The sequence below is a fragment of the Macaca nemestrina genome, chromosome 16, assembly GCF_043159975.1.
Source record: "Macaca nemestrina isolate mMacNem1 chromosome 16, mMacNem.hap1, whole genome shotgun sequence".
Taxonomy (NCBI): domain Eukaryota; kingdom Metazoa; phylum Chordata; class Mammalia; order Primates; family Cercopithecidae; genus Macaca; species Macaca nemestrina.
The window spans coordinates 88,441,855-88,458,029 of record NC_092140.1 but is presented as its reverse complement, the minus strand read 5'-3'; the positions used below and the strand labels follow the sequence as shown (position 1 = coordinate 88,458,029).

The 16,175-nt window shown below is 36.6% G+C and overlaps 2 long non-coding RNA genes across 2 annotated transcripts in view; one reads left to right on the top strand and one right to left on the bottom strand.

The window, feature by feature from the left end:
• The window catches only part of LOC139359128 (uncharacterized), a 282,971-nt gene that overhangs the window by 141,375 nt on the left and 125,421 nt on the right, over positions 1-16,175 (bottom strand). Inside the window, exon 3 of the long non-coding RNA XR_011614886.1 lies at positions 10,290-10,401. This is a non-coding gene — a long non-coding RNA (uncharacterized lncRNA). The remainder of the gene's footprint in view (positions 1-10,289; positions 10,402-16,175) is intronic.
• Positions 369-8,852, top strand: LOC139359129 (uncharacterized). The gene is made up of 2 exons (XR_011614892.1): positions 369-4,393; positions 4,636-8,852. It is a non-coding gene; the product is annotated as an uncharacterized lncRNA (long non-coding RNA).

Sequence of the window (16,175 nt, the reverse complement as noted above, 5' to 3'; positions counted from 1 at the left end):
TTATTATTATACTTTAAGTTGTAGGGTACATGTGCATAACGTGCAGGTTTGTTACATATGTATACTTGTGCCATGTTGGTGTGCTGCACCCATCAACTCATCATTTACATCAGGTATAACTCCCAATGCAATCCCTCCCCCCCCCCATGATAGGCCCCTGTGTGTGATGTTCCCCTTCCTGAGTCCAAGTGATCTTATTGTTCAGTTCCCACCTATGAGTGAGAACATGCGGTGTTTGGTTTTCTGTTCTTGTGATAGTTTGCTAAGAATGATGGTTTCCAGCTGCATCCATGTCCCTACAAAGGACGCAAACTCATCCTTTTTGATGGCTGCATAGTATTCCATGGTGTATATGTGCCACATAGAAATTGTATAATTGTTGGTGAGAATGAAAAATAGTATTAATATAATTAGGTTTTTAAAAGTTTGGCAGGACTAGGTGCAGTGGTTCAAGCCTATAATCCCAGCACTTTGGGAGGCCAAAGTGGGGCAGATCGCTTGAGCTCAGATCCAGACCAGCTTTGGTAACATGGCAAAACCCTATCTCTACCAAAAATTCAGAAATTAGTTGGGCATTGTGGTACACACCTGTAGCTCCAGCTACTCAGAAGGCTGAGAGGATGGCTTGAGCCTGGGAGTTGGAGGTTGCAGTGAGCCACAATCAAGTCCCTGTACTCTCGTCTGGGCAACAGAGCCAGACCTTGTCTCCAAAAGAAAAAAATAAAAGTTTGGCACCTTTTTTCCACCTAGCATACGATGATCATACCACCCATAGGTATTTACCCATGAGAAACGAAAACATACACCCATATAAACATATTACCTGAAAGCTTACAGCAGATTAATTTGTAATAGCCAAAAACTAGAGATAATCCAAATGTCCATCAACAGGTGAATTGAAAAGGTAATTATGATACATTCATAGAATGGAATCTTATTTAGCATTAAAAATAAATGAACTCTTGATATATGCAGCAAGGATAAATCCCAAAAAAATGTACTGAAGGAATGAGCAAGATTAAAATGTGAGCATATGGTATAACATTTATATACAACTCTAGAAAATGTAAATTAATCTAGAGTGACACAAAGCAGTTCAATGGTTGTCTACAGCTGAGGGTAGGGGGTACCTGAGGGGAATTACACAAGGGCAGGAGACAATTTTAAGGGGGCAGAAGGTTGTGTTCATTTTCTTGATTCTGGTGATGGTTGCTGACTTAGCAACATGTCAAAACTTGTCCAATTGTATATTTTAAATATGTACAGTTTATGGTATATACATTATATCTGGATAGGATCATTTATATAAAATTCATTTGAAGGAAAACCAGATAGTGTTTAAGACAAATTAGAAAAGACTATAACTTGAAACAATGGCTACCTATAGAAAGATGAACGATAAAAAGTAAAAATAATATCTATCCTTCCATATATTAATGAAAAGACTGACATAAGTTTTGTTTCTAGAAATTTAAATGAAGAAAATGATAAAACTCTTGGAGAAGTTTTATTTCTGGAAGGGGAAGGACTACAGTCTACTATAATGAGATAGTTTATCTTTACACCATATATGTAAAAATGCACTACATATACATACTATACACTACAACATTTATCATATCAGTGATCCTCTATACCTGCTGTACTACTCTGACTCCTTTTCCTGTTTAAAAAATGGTTTCCACTTAACATCTGGCTGGCTTTAATTGGTTCCAGGAGTGCTGAAAATGCAGCTAGAATAGCACCTGCTGTGTTCCTTTGGAAACTAGTATATAATAATACCTAATACAATGCCTACACGTTACTTTATTCTCATGGATTCAACATAGTACTTGGCATGTAGCAAATGTAAGTTTTTCTTTTTGTAACTTTGTGAAAAAAATTTTTTGAATACTTACAATCTACATACAGTTGGTTGAATCCATTGATATGGAACTGATGGATACAGAAGGCCAACTACAGTTGAGAAAGAAATGAAAGATTGCTTTAGAAGTCTATGAATGGCATACACATCAGTGAGTAGGACTAGAAGACAAATAAAGAGCAAACATATATGCGCCTAGTGGATCAAAAGTAGATTGTGTTTTGTTTGCACTGTGCCCTCATACTCTGGCAAGTCGTATGTAAGATTTGTGCTTGGTGAACTAAAAAGAAACTGCATGAATTTCCCACTGCTGCTGTAACAAAATTACCACAAACTCAGTGGCTTAAAATAACACGTGTATTTTCTTACATTTTTGGAGGTCAGAAGTACAAAGCATCACAATCAAGCTGGTGACAAAACTGTGTTCCTGCTGCAGGTGCTAGAGAAGAATCCATTTATTTCACGTGTTTTCCAGCTTCCAGAGTAAGCCCCCATTTCTAGGCTCATGGCTACATCACTCAGCCTCCGCTTCTGTCATCACATCACCTGCTCCCTCTTGTAAGAACTCTGCTGATTATGTTGGGCCTATCTGGATGATCCAGGATAATCTCCCTATTGCAGGAGCCTTAATTTAATCACATCTGTACAGTTTCCTTCACCACACAGGGTAACATGTTCTGGGGATTAGGGCTTGAATCTCTTTTTTTTTTAAGACAAAGTCTTGCTCTGTTGCCCAGGCTGGAGTGCAGTAGCATTATCTCGGCTCCCTGCAACCTCACCTCCTAGGTTCAAGTGATTCTCTTGCCTCAGCATCCCAGGTAGCTGGGATTATAGGCGTGCCTCACCATGCCCAGCTAATTTTTGTACTTTTAGTAGAGATGGGGTTTCACTATATTGGTCAGGCTGGTCTCAAACTCCTGACCTCAAAGGATCTGACTGCCTCAGCCTCCCAAAGTGGTGGGATTACAGGCATGAGCCACCAAGCCTGGTAGGGCTTAAATATATTTGGGGAGGTCATTAATTTGCCTACTACAGGAGCCATCTGTTTCTCAATTATAACACTGTATTTCTCCCATCTGTTTCTCACTAAGGAGAATACATGACTTCATGTGAAGAAGATAAGTACATTTTGTATTAAATCATAAGATAAAGGACTACCTTTTATTTCACTTTCAGAATGATGAAATGTCTTGAGCAACTAATCACAAGTCCATTAGAATGGAGGTGGTGAATGGTGGTTGATTAAGCACTGCACTTGAAGTCAGATGACATGGACTCAACTCCTATCTCTATGAGAATTCCTTAACATTGTGCCTGGGAAATGCTAAATAATCAATGAGTATCTGTCGCATGAGATTGAAGGGCAGTATAAAAACCAGCCAGTTTGAGTTCTTAAAAAGGGTGAACACAGTGGGTAGAAAAAGAGACAATGCAAAGTCACAATTTATCTTGTGGCTTTATTAAGACACTGTGTTTCCTAAATTGAGGTCTTCCCCAGTTTATATATTTTCCCAATTATTATTAACTGTAATGAGATATTAAGACATAAAATATGACAATTAGTCTTGTTTTATTATTCAGCATCTGATGAACCATGCAAGTTACAGAAAATATTTTTAGAAGTAATTTTCTGTGTATATCAGATAACAGAATAAGATGTGGATCTTAAAGCAAAGCGAGCCGATTTGGAAGGACAATAAAAAGAGATTAACCAATTTATATCATGGACATTTTTCAAACAGAAACATATAAATAGGTTGTCCATATGCTCTTAGATTGGTGTTTGGAGAAAAAGATGCAGAAGTAGGTTGAGGATTACTACTCAGGGTAAACTAAATGCGTACAATACAATGTAAGGAATCAGGACAGTGTCAGTATTGATCTACTATGATCAGCATTGCCATCCTCCTTCCCTGACCTCATCCTAACCTGTTCTTGTAAACTACTGCTTTCAGAGATTATTATGGCAGCCTCTTGTAGCTGTTTTTGCGAGTGGCCCAATAGACATTCGAATTTGCATTTTTTTCAAATTACCTGTAAGTGCTTGTACAGGTAGACAGGTCAGCACTGCACTTTCATCGTCATTAAGGTCAGCTAAAGGTAGGTTTCCTGATAAGGCTACTGTAGTAGCTCAAATATATTATATTTGCAATAATTCCTTAAGAATATTGTACAAAGCCTCGGGTTTTCTTCTTTAATATTGAAAAATGCAAATTGTCACATTATCAGTGTCTGTTCCCTCTACATTTTGCAGTACCTGAGGCAAGGTCCATGTCCTTGGGTGTATTTTTTTTTTGGTGGAGGGGGGATGTAGGTAGGCTCTCTCATTTTTTCCTAGGTCTGTGTATGTGTGTGTGTGCACATATTCGGGTGTAGGGGTGCATGCCAGTCAGTTGAGGGTGGACTGGGAAGGATTCCAGGGTTTTACAATATAAAGTCCCTTAATATCTTCAAGTAGTGTCTGATTTCAGCAATCTTGACAGGATCCTCAGCCATGCTCATGTCTACCTGCACCACCAGAGCACAGAGGTAAGTCTAAAAATGAGTTTCTAGGAACAGACCAAGTCTCAATTCTCTGGAACAAATATTCAAGCTTGTATCTATTATATTGGGCAAGTATACATGCATTTATTCTAAATATATTTTAACTGTCAGCTGCCTAATATGTCAATGGTTAAGATTTTATCATGCTTAAAATGAAAAAGTAAACATAGGTTATACAACTGACTATTTCTATTTAAATTTTGAATTTATTCATTAATTCTGTTCAGGTGAGAGGTCAAGCCTGGAAGGGGGACACTTGTTAGTGCAAGAGAGAGTCAGAAAGCAGGAGGGATTAAGGTAAATACTTTTATCTTCCTCTCCTCCTGCCCTTTGATATTTAAATTTCCTCTTAGTACATCCCATTGGACAAACCCAGCTGCAAGTCAGAGGGCAAAGGAGTCTGGGTATTGTAAACCATAGAGGGCAGCCTTCCAGAAAGCCTGAGGAGGACAGGCAAGGATGGATAAGGATCAATAGGATATGGATAAGGATCAACCAGGAAATAAGGAAAAGTTCCTTGTTTTCCCTTTCCCTCAGGTTGTTCCCTAAAAGCAACTACTTGAAACTCTTTAGCTTATTCTTTAGATATTTACTTTCACATCTCTACTAAGCTCACTTATATTACTAATTCCTGGTTTTTTAATACTAGACATTTTCTACTGATGTCCCAATTTCGACCCCAAATCTAATATCATACCAACACACACCAAATACATTTTTTTTTACCTTCTCAATATTTTATATGATAAGTTTGGTTATATCAGTTTTCTGTTTGTATTACCAAAATTACACATATGCTATGCACAACTAAACATATTTTGCACCATGACTAGTTTTCCTTTCTTGCACAAATCTTTTGGCTGTTGTTCCCTAGGTCTATTAGTATCCATGTTGCTTTTTTTTTTTTTTTCCCATTTGTTCAGTATACTAAATATTACTTGTTACTTCCAACACTGGCTTTCCAATAATTATCTAAATTTGCTTTTAAGCCACGCAAATGCAGTAGGTATTGCATCAATGTCTTCTTTTTGGAATCATCCCTCCCAGAGGTTCTGACATATTCCAGTTTTGTCTGGTTGCTCTGTGAGATAGGTGCATATTTGCTTCCCTGGGATATCCCTTCACCTTATCCATAATGTTTGTTTGTATCCCCTGTTTGGTGTAGCTTATATTTCTCTTTTTATTATGTCGATGCAAATGTTATTGCAGTTTTGCCATTACTTTCAACGGCAAAAAAAGCAATTACTTTTGTAGCAACCTAATAATTTACTTCCTTGTTATGGCAGAATATAGAAGGAATGCATAAAAAGTTAAATTTCTGAGGAGATATATATATATATATATATGTATGTATGTATGTATGTCATCTTTCTATTGTCATTCTTGCCTAATATTAGCTTAGTATAGTACTCGAGGTTGGAAATGTTTTTAACCTCGGATTTTTGAAACCATGTCTCCACTGTCTTCCAGCTGTCAGTGCTTCTATTAAAAGCACCCAGTCATCTGGGCACCTAACCATTTTTGTGGACCTGTTTTTCCTCTGACTTATAGCTTCTTTTGTACTCAATATTTGGAAGTTTTACAAACATATGCCTTGGCAGTTGTAAAAAATTAACCATTTGTATTTTTCCATATCATCTCACCCAAAGTTAAGTGCTGGCTAAGTTATGCTAGAGGTTCTTGGGAAAGTACTTCAGTGACTGTCAGTCATTATCTTTCTATAGCTACACCTGAGAGAAGGTTCACATGTGTCATATTTCCATTAGTTAGCTTCAGACACTAAGAGCTAATATACAGGTAAGATTGGCTAAAAATATATGCAATTACTGACTATATACTGTTCATGCAATGTTTTTCTCAGCCCCCCAAATCATTGTCACTACACTGTATTTTTTTAAAAACAGCTTCACTAGAAACATTTCTTAATGTTAAGAATTGGTAAGTCTGTTAGTCATTGGGACTGATTTGCCAAAATCCATGCAATTATAATATGGTAGAGTTGAGATTCCACACATACATTAAAATTGTGTGATCCTTAACCATTTGGAGCATGGAGGTGATGGTAGCTACCAATGATTTCTCAGGACTTGTGAATTATTTGAATCTTTGGTGTCATAAATTTCTCATGTGTTTTAGTGTTTTTATTACATATTCTCAGCTTTTAACATCAGTTGATGTGGTTTTCACATATAATTATAATTGAAGCAAAATTATACATTTGGGTAAATGAATGTATTTACCAGCACATTCTTTAGATATCAATATATGACCTTCAAAGTGAATTCATTTTGATGTTTTTCTCCTGAATGAGCTGTATTTTTGCTATAAGACTACCTCTCAAAGAAGCACCGAACTACCTGCATTGGGTTTCAGCTCCATAATTAATGATGTCTGTTTTTTGGTAACAAAGGAGAATAAGAAATGTTTATGCAATAGTTATCTAATGGCAGAGAGCAGATGATTACTTAACCCAAGGCTAAAAATTATCATTTTATTGTCTGCAGGTGTTCAAAGAGTGTCTCTATGGTTGAGAATTCCTACTGAATATTGTCGTCTTATGATGCACGATGGACATAGGATTTGCTTTAAAGATTTGTCTTCTTCCCCTGAGATGGGAGTAGAGTGATCAGAAAGGGAATGCATAAAATGAAAATAAATCTATTCTAAATTCACAAAAAACTCATTATATTCAGATTATTCAGAGTGTTTATGAATGTGTGTGTGTTTGTGTGTGTATATATGTTTCTTTGTGAGAAAATACAGATGAGTCATCGACAGACTTTTGACCGGGTAGTTTAAAATGGAATGGTCTGATGCTTGTGTTAAAAACTATTGAATGTGCCTAGTTGCCTGAGCTGAAAATTCAAACTCTGTTGCAAATATCCTTTGGTCAAGCTTAGCATTCCCATAAACTCAACATATTTTTACACCTTACTATTAAGAATAAACTATAATGATTTTTTTTAAAAAAATTAAATACTGTACTTAAATGAAAAAGAATACAAGAGGGGCAACATGTGAGGACAATATATTTTTCTGAATTCAACACATACTAGGTAATAACATAAAATAGAAATTTAGAATGATTTTGATATAGGGAAACTCTTGTAATGACTACATAAAGCCTTGTAGCCATTTTTAAAAGCAACAAAGAAGATGATCAAGTGGCTAATCTGATGTCAGACATTTCAAAGTTACTGTTAATCTTGAAGGAAGAAGAGATAGACTTAAAGGAACAGAGAACACTAACTTCATGTTTAGGTCTAGAAATATGATATTAAATATTATTCTTATTGACTCAGCATCTTGGTTAAAGATCTCAAAAGTCCGCAGCAACACAGCTGATTCAAGTAACCCCATATTCTAAAGCAAGTTGCTAGACCATGTGTACAAGTTATCTGTAAGACTGAGAAACAGGTTGCACTAGCATTAGCCCATCATCTACTCTCCGGGAGACCTTTGCTTCATGAGCTGAGTATTCTGTCCCCCACTTCCTTGGTGAGGGGAAGAAGTGGATGCCTCCTCTTCATTAAGTCAAATGAAACATCTTCAGAAAGAACTTAGAGGGAGCTTAGCATTAGTTTTTAGACTTTGAATATTATAAGAACAGGTATCTGCCTCCTACCTATTAGAATTTAAATGTGAGATGGCTTGGTAATAGCTGGCCCTACTGGCATCAGAGAAGGGATAATTTTTCTGTACCTCAAGGCACAATGACCAAGAGGTTTGGTTTTCCCAGGGCTAAGGGAGTTTCCAGGAGATGGGACTTTCAGCTATGAAAATGGGTAAGTCTCCTGGGCAAACAGGGCTACTAATTGATGAGCCCAGTCTAAGACTTTAGAGGGTGCCAGAATATATGGAAATTTCCTGTGGCCAGACATGGATCTTATCCAAGAACCAAAATTAAGTAGTCTTGAGAAAGCTTCATTCAAGAGGCCTACCTGGAAATGTGAAATGACCCAGAAGATGCAAACATTTAAGAAAAACAAGGGGGGTAAACCAGAGTTGTACATGGCCAGTCAGATGCAGAATTTCCCAGGTTGAAAATAATATAACTGAGAGATACCCAGGAATCGTCTCCTGAGAACCCACCAAAGCTCCAACAGGAGAAAGAGTGAGAGTTTTGTCACCTGATGGACAGAATGCAACATGCTAAATTATACATGCACAGACAAGTAACAGCTTTTCTTTCCCTTATCACTTCTCCTTTCTTCCACTAGGACCCTGGAGGGGCTCCAAACAGCAGGTGGTGACATGCAGTGACAGAGTTGATGCAATAATTAGGAAGAAGCCAACTATAGCTCCCTTTCACCTACAGTTTGTAGTCACAAACCAGGAAAGAAGGGAAGTTTTACATTTATGTGATCATTAAACTACAATGGACATTGTACTACCTAAAAGTAACTGAGAATCACCAGGAAAATCTATGGGTCCTGTGATTTTTACCAAGACACAGGCAAGAACAACTTGAGAGAATGGGCTTGAAGGGGCAGTATGAGAAAGAATAAAGTCACATTTAATAATTAGAGTCTCAAGTCACATTAAATAAATAGAATGTATTTAACCTCATCAAGACCTTGAGGTACAGAAAGTGAAAAATCATAAATCTCGACTTGAAGAGTGTGAAGGGAAAGTACACTCATTTGTGGGGCAGGAGGTTTTCAAAACATAGCGAATGCTCACGGCAGAGTTGGAGGATGTAGGAGAGTTTTAGGGTGAGAAAACTGAAGTTTGAGATGACACAGGCGAAGGGTTTTAATAAGGTAGGAAAGAATAAGAGTCCACGTACAGATGGATCCTCTGGAAGTCTTGGAAATACTGCGCTGCCTAAGGTAAATATCCATGTGAACCCTGATGTGATCAGTGCAGTTAGAATCCCAGAGAATGGTGGGCCATTCAGGACGGTCTTCTCTATTTAGCTGGAAGTTAGAGGTACAGGGACTGTATCTAGGGATCAGCTTATCAAATGACCTCATCAGATGTCCATATTCCAATGCAATTCTTAGTTTGGTTATGTGGAAGCTGATGCCTCAGGAGAATCTGTCCTATGAAACCTACTTAATTCTACTTTGAATTAAGGAAAACTAAGGAAATTCTGAGGCAGAAGAATCAGCACTTGGAGTGAAGCTGCTTGAGTTCTCACCTGTAACTAGATTAACTGTTGTGCTTTTTATCAGATGAGCATGTCATTGGTTCCAAATAAGTTCACTGCGTACAACAGCCCTGCAGGATGGTGCCTGATGGAGAGGGTAAGCGGAGTCTGAAATGCAGCCTGTAATATGCTTGTCAAGCTACATGCCCATTATGTTGCAGTTGCCAGAAGCAATGGTTTTTTTCTCATTCATACAAAAGTGCTTTATGGGGTACTGAACAGGACTGGAAGCAGAAATTTAAGTCGCCTTACAAACAAGGGCAAGAACCCAAGCCTTAACACTGAGGCCAAATGGAAGATTTTCTCTCCATCAATTCATACCCCTGTTGAATTATATTCATTGGAATTAATACATGCTTTGGAATTTTAGCTTAAATTTGGATTACTCTTTCTTAAAATGTCTTCAAAAACATTACAAAAAGATACAATATTAACAAAAAAGTAATTCGTATGCAAAAGGTTGCCTTTGATAGAAAATTTAATTAAAGGTAGTAGATAACAGGAAGTCTTTTAGATTAGTTGTAGAAAATGTCACAGCCAGCAGAGGTGGATGTGATTGATTTCTGCACTGAGTACTATCAGTTAATGTGGCACAGCTATCTATGTAAAGTTGCTGAGTGATTTTTAGTAGAAACCGTTTATAATCCATCTGATGAAAGTAGTTAGGGAAGAAATTTAGGAAGAAATAAAATCTAAGTAGTACTTAAAAAGAAATATTATTTCACATACCTCAGTATTTTATAGGATACCTCAAAAGGGCTAACGTGTCTGAGAGGATGAACTTGGGTTAAAAAGATCAAACAGTTACTCTGCTACTGGGCAGCACCCGAAGACTGTGCATCTGGAATGAGAAGAAAACTGTAATTAATTCTTCAGTTCAACTAAACTTTTTTTTTTTCCGAAACTAACTTCTTGATATACTGTACCTTCCTCATTCATGTTTTATTTAATATTTTAGACCAATCACAAATAGAGTAAGTTCTAGTTTTCTTCAGGTTTTACCATCATAGATATTACATAGTGTGTTATACATCCTTTAAATATACTTTAAGATCACCAGCACTACAAAATGGGTTTCAACTCATAGCTGCTTTAGGAAGATATGAGGGAAGGGTGTGTACGATTTTCCATTTTCCAGAAAAGAAATATATATATAACAGTTCCAAATATAATACAATTGCCAAACTACATGAAAGCAGCTATTAGTTAAAAAAATTAATAAAAGGGCAAAAAATTTAAAAAGACAGAATGTAAGAAAAGTAACTTTAGGCTAGGCACGGTGGCTCACTCCTATAATCCTAGCACTTTGGGTGGCCGAGGCGGGCAGATTATCTGAGGTCAGGAATTCGAGACCAGCCTGGCCAACATGGTGAAACCCTGTGTCTACTAAAATACAAAAATTAGCTGGGTGTGGTGGTGCATGCCTGTAATCCCAGCTACTCTGGAGGCTGAGACAGGGGAATCGCTTGAACCCGGGAGGTGGAGGCTGCAGTGAGCTGAGATAGCGCTACTGCACTCCAGCCTGGGCAACAGAGTGAGACTCCGTCGAAAGGAAAGGGAAGGGAACGGGAAGGGGAAGGGGAAGGGGAAGGGGAAGGGAACGAAGTAATTTTAGTGCAGGAAGACACTGGATGAGAGGAAATAACCATTTACCCACCTTTTGTAGTGAACGAAGTTCAATATTAATGACATTGGGATTTGTGTCATTTCCCTCCTCCTTCAATATTTGTGTCAAATTTTAACTATGATTTGATCCCCGTGGTTAGTTGTTTATAAACTTTCTAAACATCTCTCTTAGGTATGATTGCCAGATTTTCTGCTAATTTTGACAATTTGGTGATTTATGTATTTTTGAAAAATCATCCCACTGAAACTTTAAAATACATCAATAAATATTTTTATCAGTGATTACACCTTTTATTTTATATCCTTATTTCTTCCCCAATCTCCTGGCGTCTAAAAATAGACCATCTGTATGCACATATTAAAATAAGTGTAATTTTGTTTTGTCATCTGTAATGTAACGTTCAACCACAAACAACATTTGTTCATCTGTGATGCACCATTCAAAATGTCCCTCAAATCCATTTTCCCTGAAAAAAAAGCATAAAGAGTTCCATAGGAGTCTGCTGTGATAATGGAAGGGAAGCTCCTTGCTCATAACCCCAATACACAGTAAACAGACTGAGAGAAAAATGTATTCTTTCTGCTCCCGGAATTCTAAAACTATCAGAATCACAGAACTAAAAGGATACTTTGACATAGTCCTACATTCACCAACTTATTTCCCAGTTTATGCCAACTTACGAATGAGAGTTTTTCAATTCTTCATGTGGGGCTATACTCGGATGTGACCCTCAATGACTCATATTACAAGAAAGACATTTATGCTTAAATAAAAAAACTCTTTAATTGTGCTTTGAATCTGGTTTATATACTGCAACATGGATGGGAATATTTGTAGAAATGTCTACGTTGCTTTAAAATACGCATAAAACTTCTTTTAAGTTTCAGGAAGCACTCTTGCTGGTTTAGTCCCAGGAAGCATTCTTGCTGGTTCCCATCTTTGAGGGGAATCTTGAAGATAATTAATTGGTGCAAAATATGAAAGTAAAGTGACTTTGTGAGAGAGTCTGTGAAGCCAATTCAAAAAAGGTGAGCACAAAAAAGACAACAACAGAGCTGAACAGTTACTGTAAATTAAATGTGTGATGTGTATTTCTTACATTTCTCTACTGTCTTTTATGCATGTACTAAAAATGTAAAATACATACAAACTTTAGGTATATATACATAAGAAAAAACATTGCATGTTTGCTCCTTTTCAGATTCTCTTCCTTATTGAAATGTGAAAGGAGGTTTCTGAAGAAAGTCCTAAAATATTGCAAAAGAATATTCTTTTGGCATAGAATGTGTCATCTCTGGACAATTCTAATCCCAACTTGATAATCATGAGTAACTCGTGAAAATATACAATATGTGGTTTGTATCTGTGCCCCACAGCCCAGTGTGTGAGCAGACTCCCTTAAGAAAAAATTTTCAAAGGCAACAAAAATACATTTTCTTTTATTATGTTTGTTTTGAGGATAATCAGAATATATATTAACTTATTAGAGATAATGCTTATAATGTTTGTAGGATAGTAACAATGCCTTATGTATTTTAAGGGTTTCTAGATACTAGTTCCTTATGCCTGTTTCTCCTTCTGCCACATCCATCCATATGTCACAATCTCATATGAAATCATTTTTTCATTCTCACACTTCAAAATCAAATTTATTCTGTGTGATAATTTTATTTCCTTATCCTTACTATATTTATAGTTGTATAATATTAATATACTTATATTTCATTTATGAAACTTTAAAACATAAATGAGAGACTTCTCTATCTGGGTAGGATAGGGCAATTTGTGGCAAAACAATGTTGCTATAAAAACCAGAAAAGTTCATAAAATTTGTTTTAAAAATATGTTTAAAGGAATCAGGGGGCTTCAGAAACAACAATAACTACAGGCACTAAAATTTTAGAGTAGATAGAACCTCTCATAGGTGAGGTGATCATCTGTGACTGCTTTTCTTCTGAAGTCGCAAGTCCTGGGTAAGTGAGAATCTGGGCCTATGGGACAGGGCAACTTGTGGGGAGCAGGAAGCCAGCAAAGTCCTTGGCAGCTAGAAGGAGCAGTAGGAAAATGAAGGAAGGAAGGATTGAGACTTGAGGGGCTTCAGTGGTTGGTGTTCTTTTCAAGACATTTGTCTGTCCACATTTGAAGTGGTATGAAATGGAAAGCCAAGAAATTGACCTGAAAGCATGTGGTGAACATATCAGAATATTTCTTACAGAATTCCTGTGTTATAAACAAAGAGGTACCAGTAAGAGGGGACAAATAACACAGATTGGATTGAACGTTGTTTAGGGAGAGCTAAGTTGACACTCTGTAGTCAAACTCTCTCCTGGGAGTACTTGGTAAAGATAAAAATCAAGGAAGAGTTGCTGCTGAACTCTGGGGCCAAGAGTGAAGTGTACGTGGCCAGAGCCTTACTCAAACCACAGCCCAGTGTAGACACAGCTCAGCCCTGATGAGATGAAGGTGATCAGCCTCCCTATGCCCTTCTGTATCTGCCAAGTTGTGGAATGGGTGAATCATCTCTTCAGTGGAAGCTAAAATTATAAAGTGTCTCTACAATTCTTACTGACTGTGTCAAGCAGTCAATAAACAATTACCAAGCATTCCAAGAAACAGGACCATCATATAACAGAAACCAGAAAAAAAAAAAACGTAAAATAGATCCAGAGTTGATCAAAATATTGAAGTTAGTAGATAAGGTATTTAAAATTGGTATTTTACGATTAACATGATTAAAATTTTAATACAATTATGGGGGCGATAGGACAAATTGATGAAAAAAATAGAGGCTTTCACCAGAGAAGTAAACTTGTAAGAATCAATAGGAAGTTTTAGAAATATATAGTGCATTTCAAGTTAAGTCATATATGAGTTCAATAGATGATTAGAAATTAGGTATGAAAGAAGACAAAATTAGTAAACTGAAAAACAGATTAATAGAAAATGTCAAAACTGAAGTACGATGTGAGTAAAGGATGAAAAATGCTGAAAAACGCAGAAAGGATGTATAGAATCCAGTCAAAAATTCTAACACACATGCAATGGGAGTACCACATGGAGAGGAGCAAGACAAGGGGTCAAAAGCAATCAATGGAAAAATAATGGCTAGAAATTTTCTTAAATGGTTGAAATAAATCAACCATTTATTTGAAGAAGCTCTAGAAATCCCAAATCAAATAAATATAAAGATAGCCCACCAAGGTAAGTCATAGTTAAATTGATTTTTTAAAAAATGAGGAGGCCAGGTATGGTGGCTCACGCCTGTAATCCCAGCACTTTGGGAGGCCAAGACGGGTGGATCACGAGGTCAGGAGATCGAGACCATCCTGGCTAACACGGTGAAACCCCCGTCTCTACTAAAAATACAAAGAAAATTAGCCGGGCGTAGTGGCGCGCACCTGTAGTCCCAGATACTAGGGAGGCTGAGGCAGGAGAATGGCGTGAACCTTGGAAGTGGAGCTTGCAGTGAGCCGAGATCGCGCCACTGCACTCCAACCTGGGCGACCCAGGGAGACTCTGTCTCAAAAAAAAAAAAAAAAAAAAAAACCCCACGAGACTGAAATGATTTCAAACACCAAATATCAAAGACGGAAAGCAAATAATACTATGAAAGCGCTGAAGGAGAATAACTGCCAATCTATAATTCATTGTCTACCAAAAGTATGCTCCATACATGAAAACAAAAATATATATCTCAACCAAACGTAAACTTATTGCCAGCATATAATCATAAAGACAATCTTGTAAGGACTTTTTTCAGACTGAAGAAAAATGATTTCAGTCACAAACAGTATTGCAGAATGGAATGAAGAATACTGGAAAAGACAAATATGTTGGCACATATAGATAAATATAAAATAATGTAAAAGTTAAAACATTTTGGAATTAATATGCATGACAAAAATAAGTCTGGAAGGAATAAATGAAGTTATTCTAACGTCTGAACATGAGTGGGGAAGTTGTAAAAGTAATTGTTTTAATTAGACTGTGTAACTCAAGAATACATGTTTTAATCTCATCAGTAACTTCTGAAAGTACAGTTAAAGAGTGTTTGTGTGTATGTGTGTGTATGGTGTGTGCATGTGTGTGTATGGTGTGTGTATTCAGCAAGGTCATATAATAGCATTATGTAAGAGGTCTATATATCAGAGGTTAAACAGAAAGATTTTATTAATACAAAAGCTACAAAAGGAAAGGGAAGTGCCATAAAACATGCAGGTTAATTGAAACAAATTATAGAATGGTAGTTTTCAACCAAAATACATTTTTAAGTAGAATAAATGTAAATGAACTGTCTCAATTAAAGGAGTAAGACTGTCTGATTACATATAGAGAAAAAAAATAAAAGGCTGCTTACAAAATGGATCCAGAGCCAATTTTATGTCTTTTTCCATGGCTCTCAATTCCATGAGCCCACCCTGATTTTCAACTCTGCTGAAGATGTTCTCAGTTCCCCACTACCTCAATGCAGTAATGCTGCTGTTCTCTGTTACCGGAAATAGAAAAGATGGGGAGTGCTCTAATATTTTTTGTAAGCAGGAACTTGCAATTCTTACCTCTCACAGTTGCTGCCTTTTGGGAGTAACCTTTCCTGCAGTTTATTCCAGCTTTAGTCACTTATCAGTCAGTGTCCTTAAATAGTTTTACAGTAAATATTTTGTTATATTTTATAACTGTTGTTTCCAGGAAGGGTTTCCTGGCTGAGACATGACAATATCATTATTGTGTAGTTTTTAAATAATAGTTTTTAAAAAGCAACTTTTTTATAGTGGGAACTGCTACTATGAAGAAAAAGAAACATAATAATAATAAAAAATAAAAACAACTTTTTCAGGCAAAACCCAATTTATATTCTGATTTTATAATTCTCTGTAAATCTTAGTGAACATTTCTTTTTATTCAAACTCCATTATTGTTTCTTCTGTAAATATTCAACTAATATTCTTTGTTACTTTTTAGATATTTCACTTATTTATTTCTAAACCATA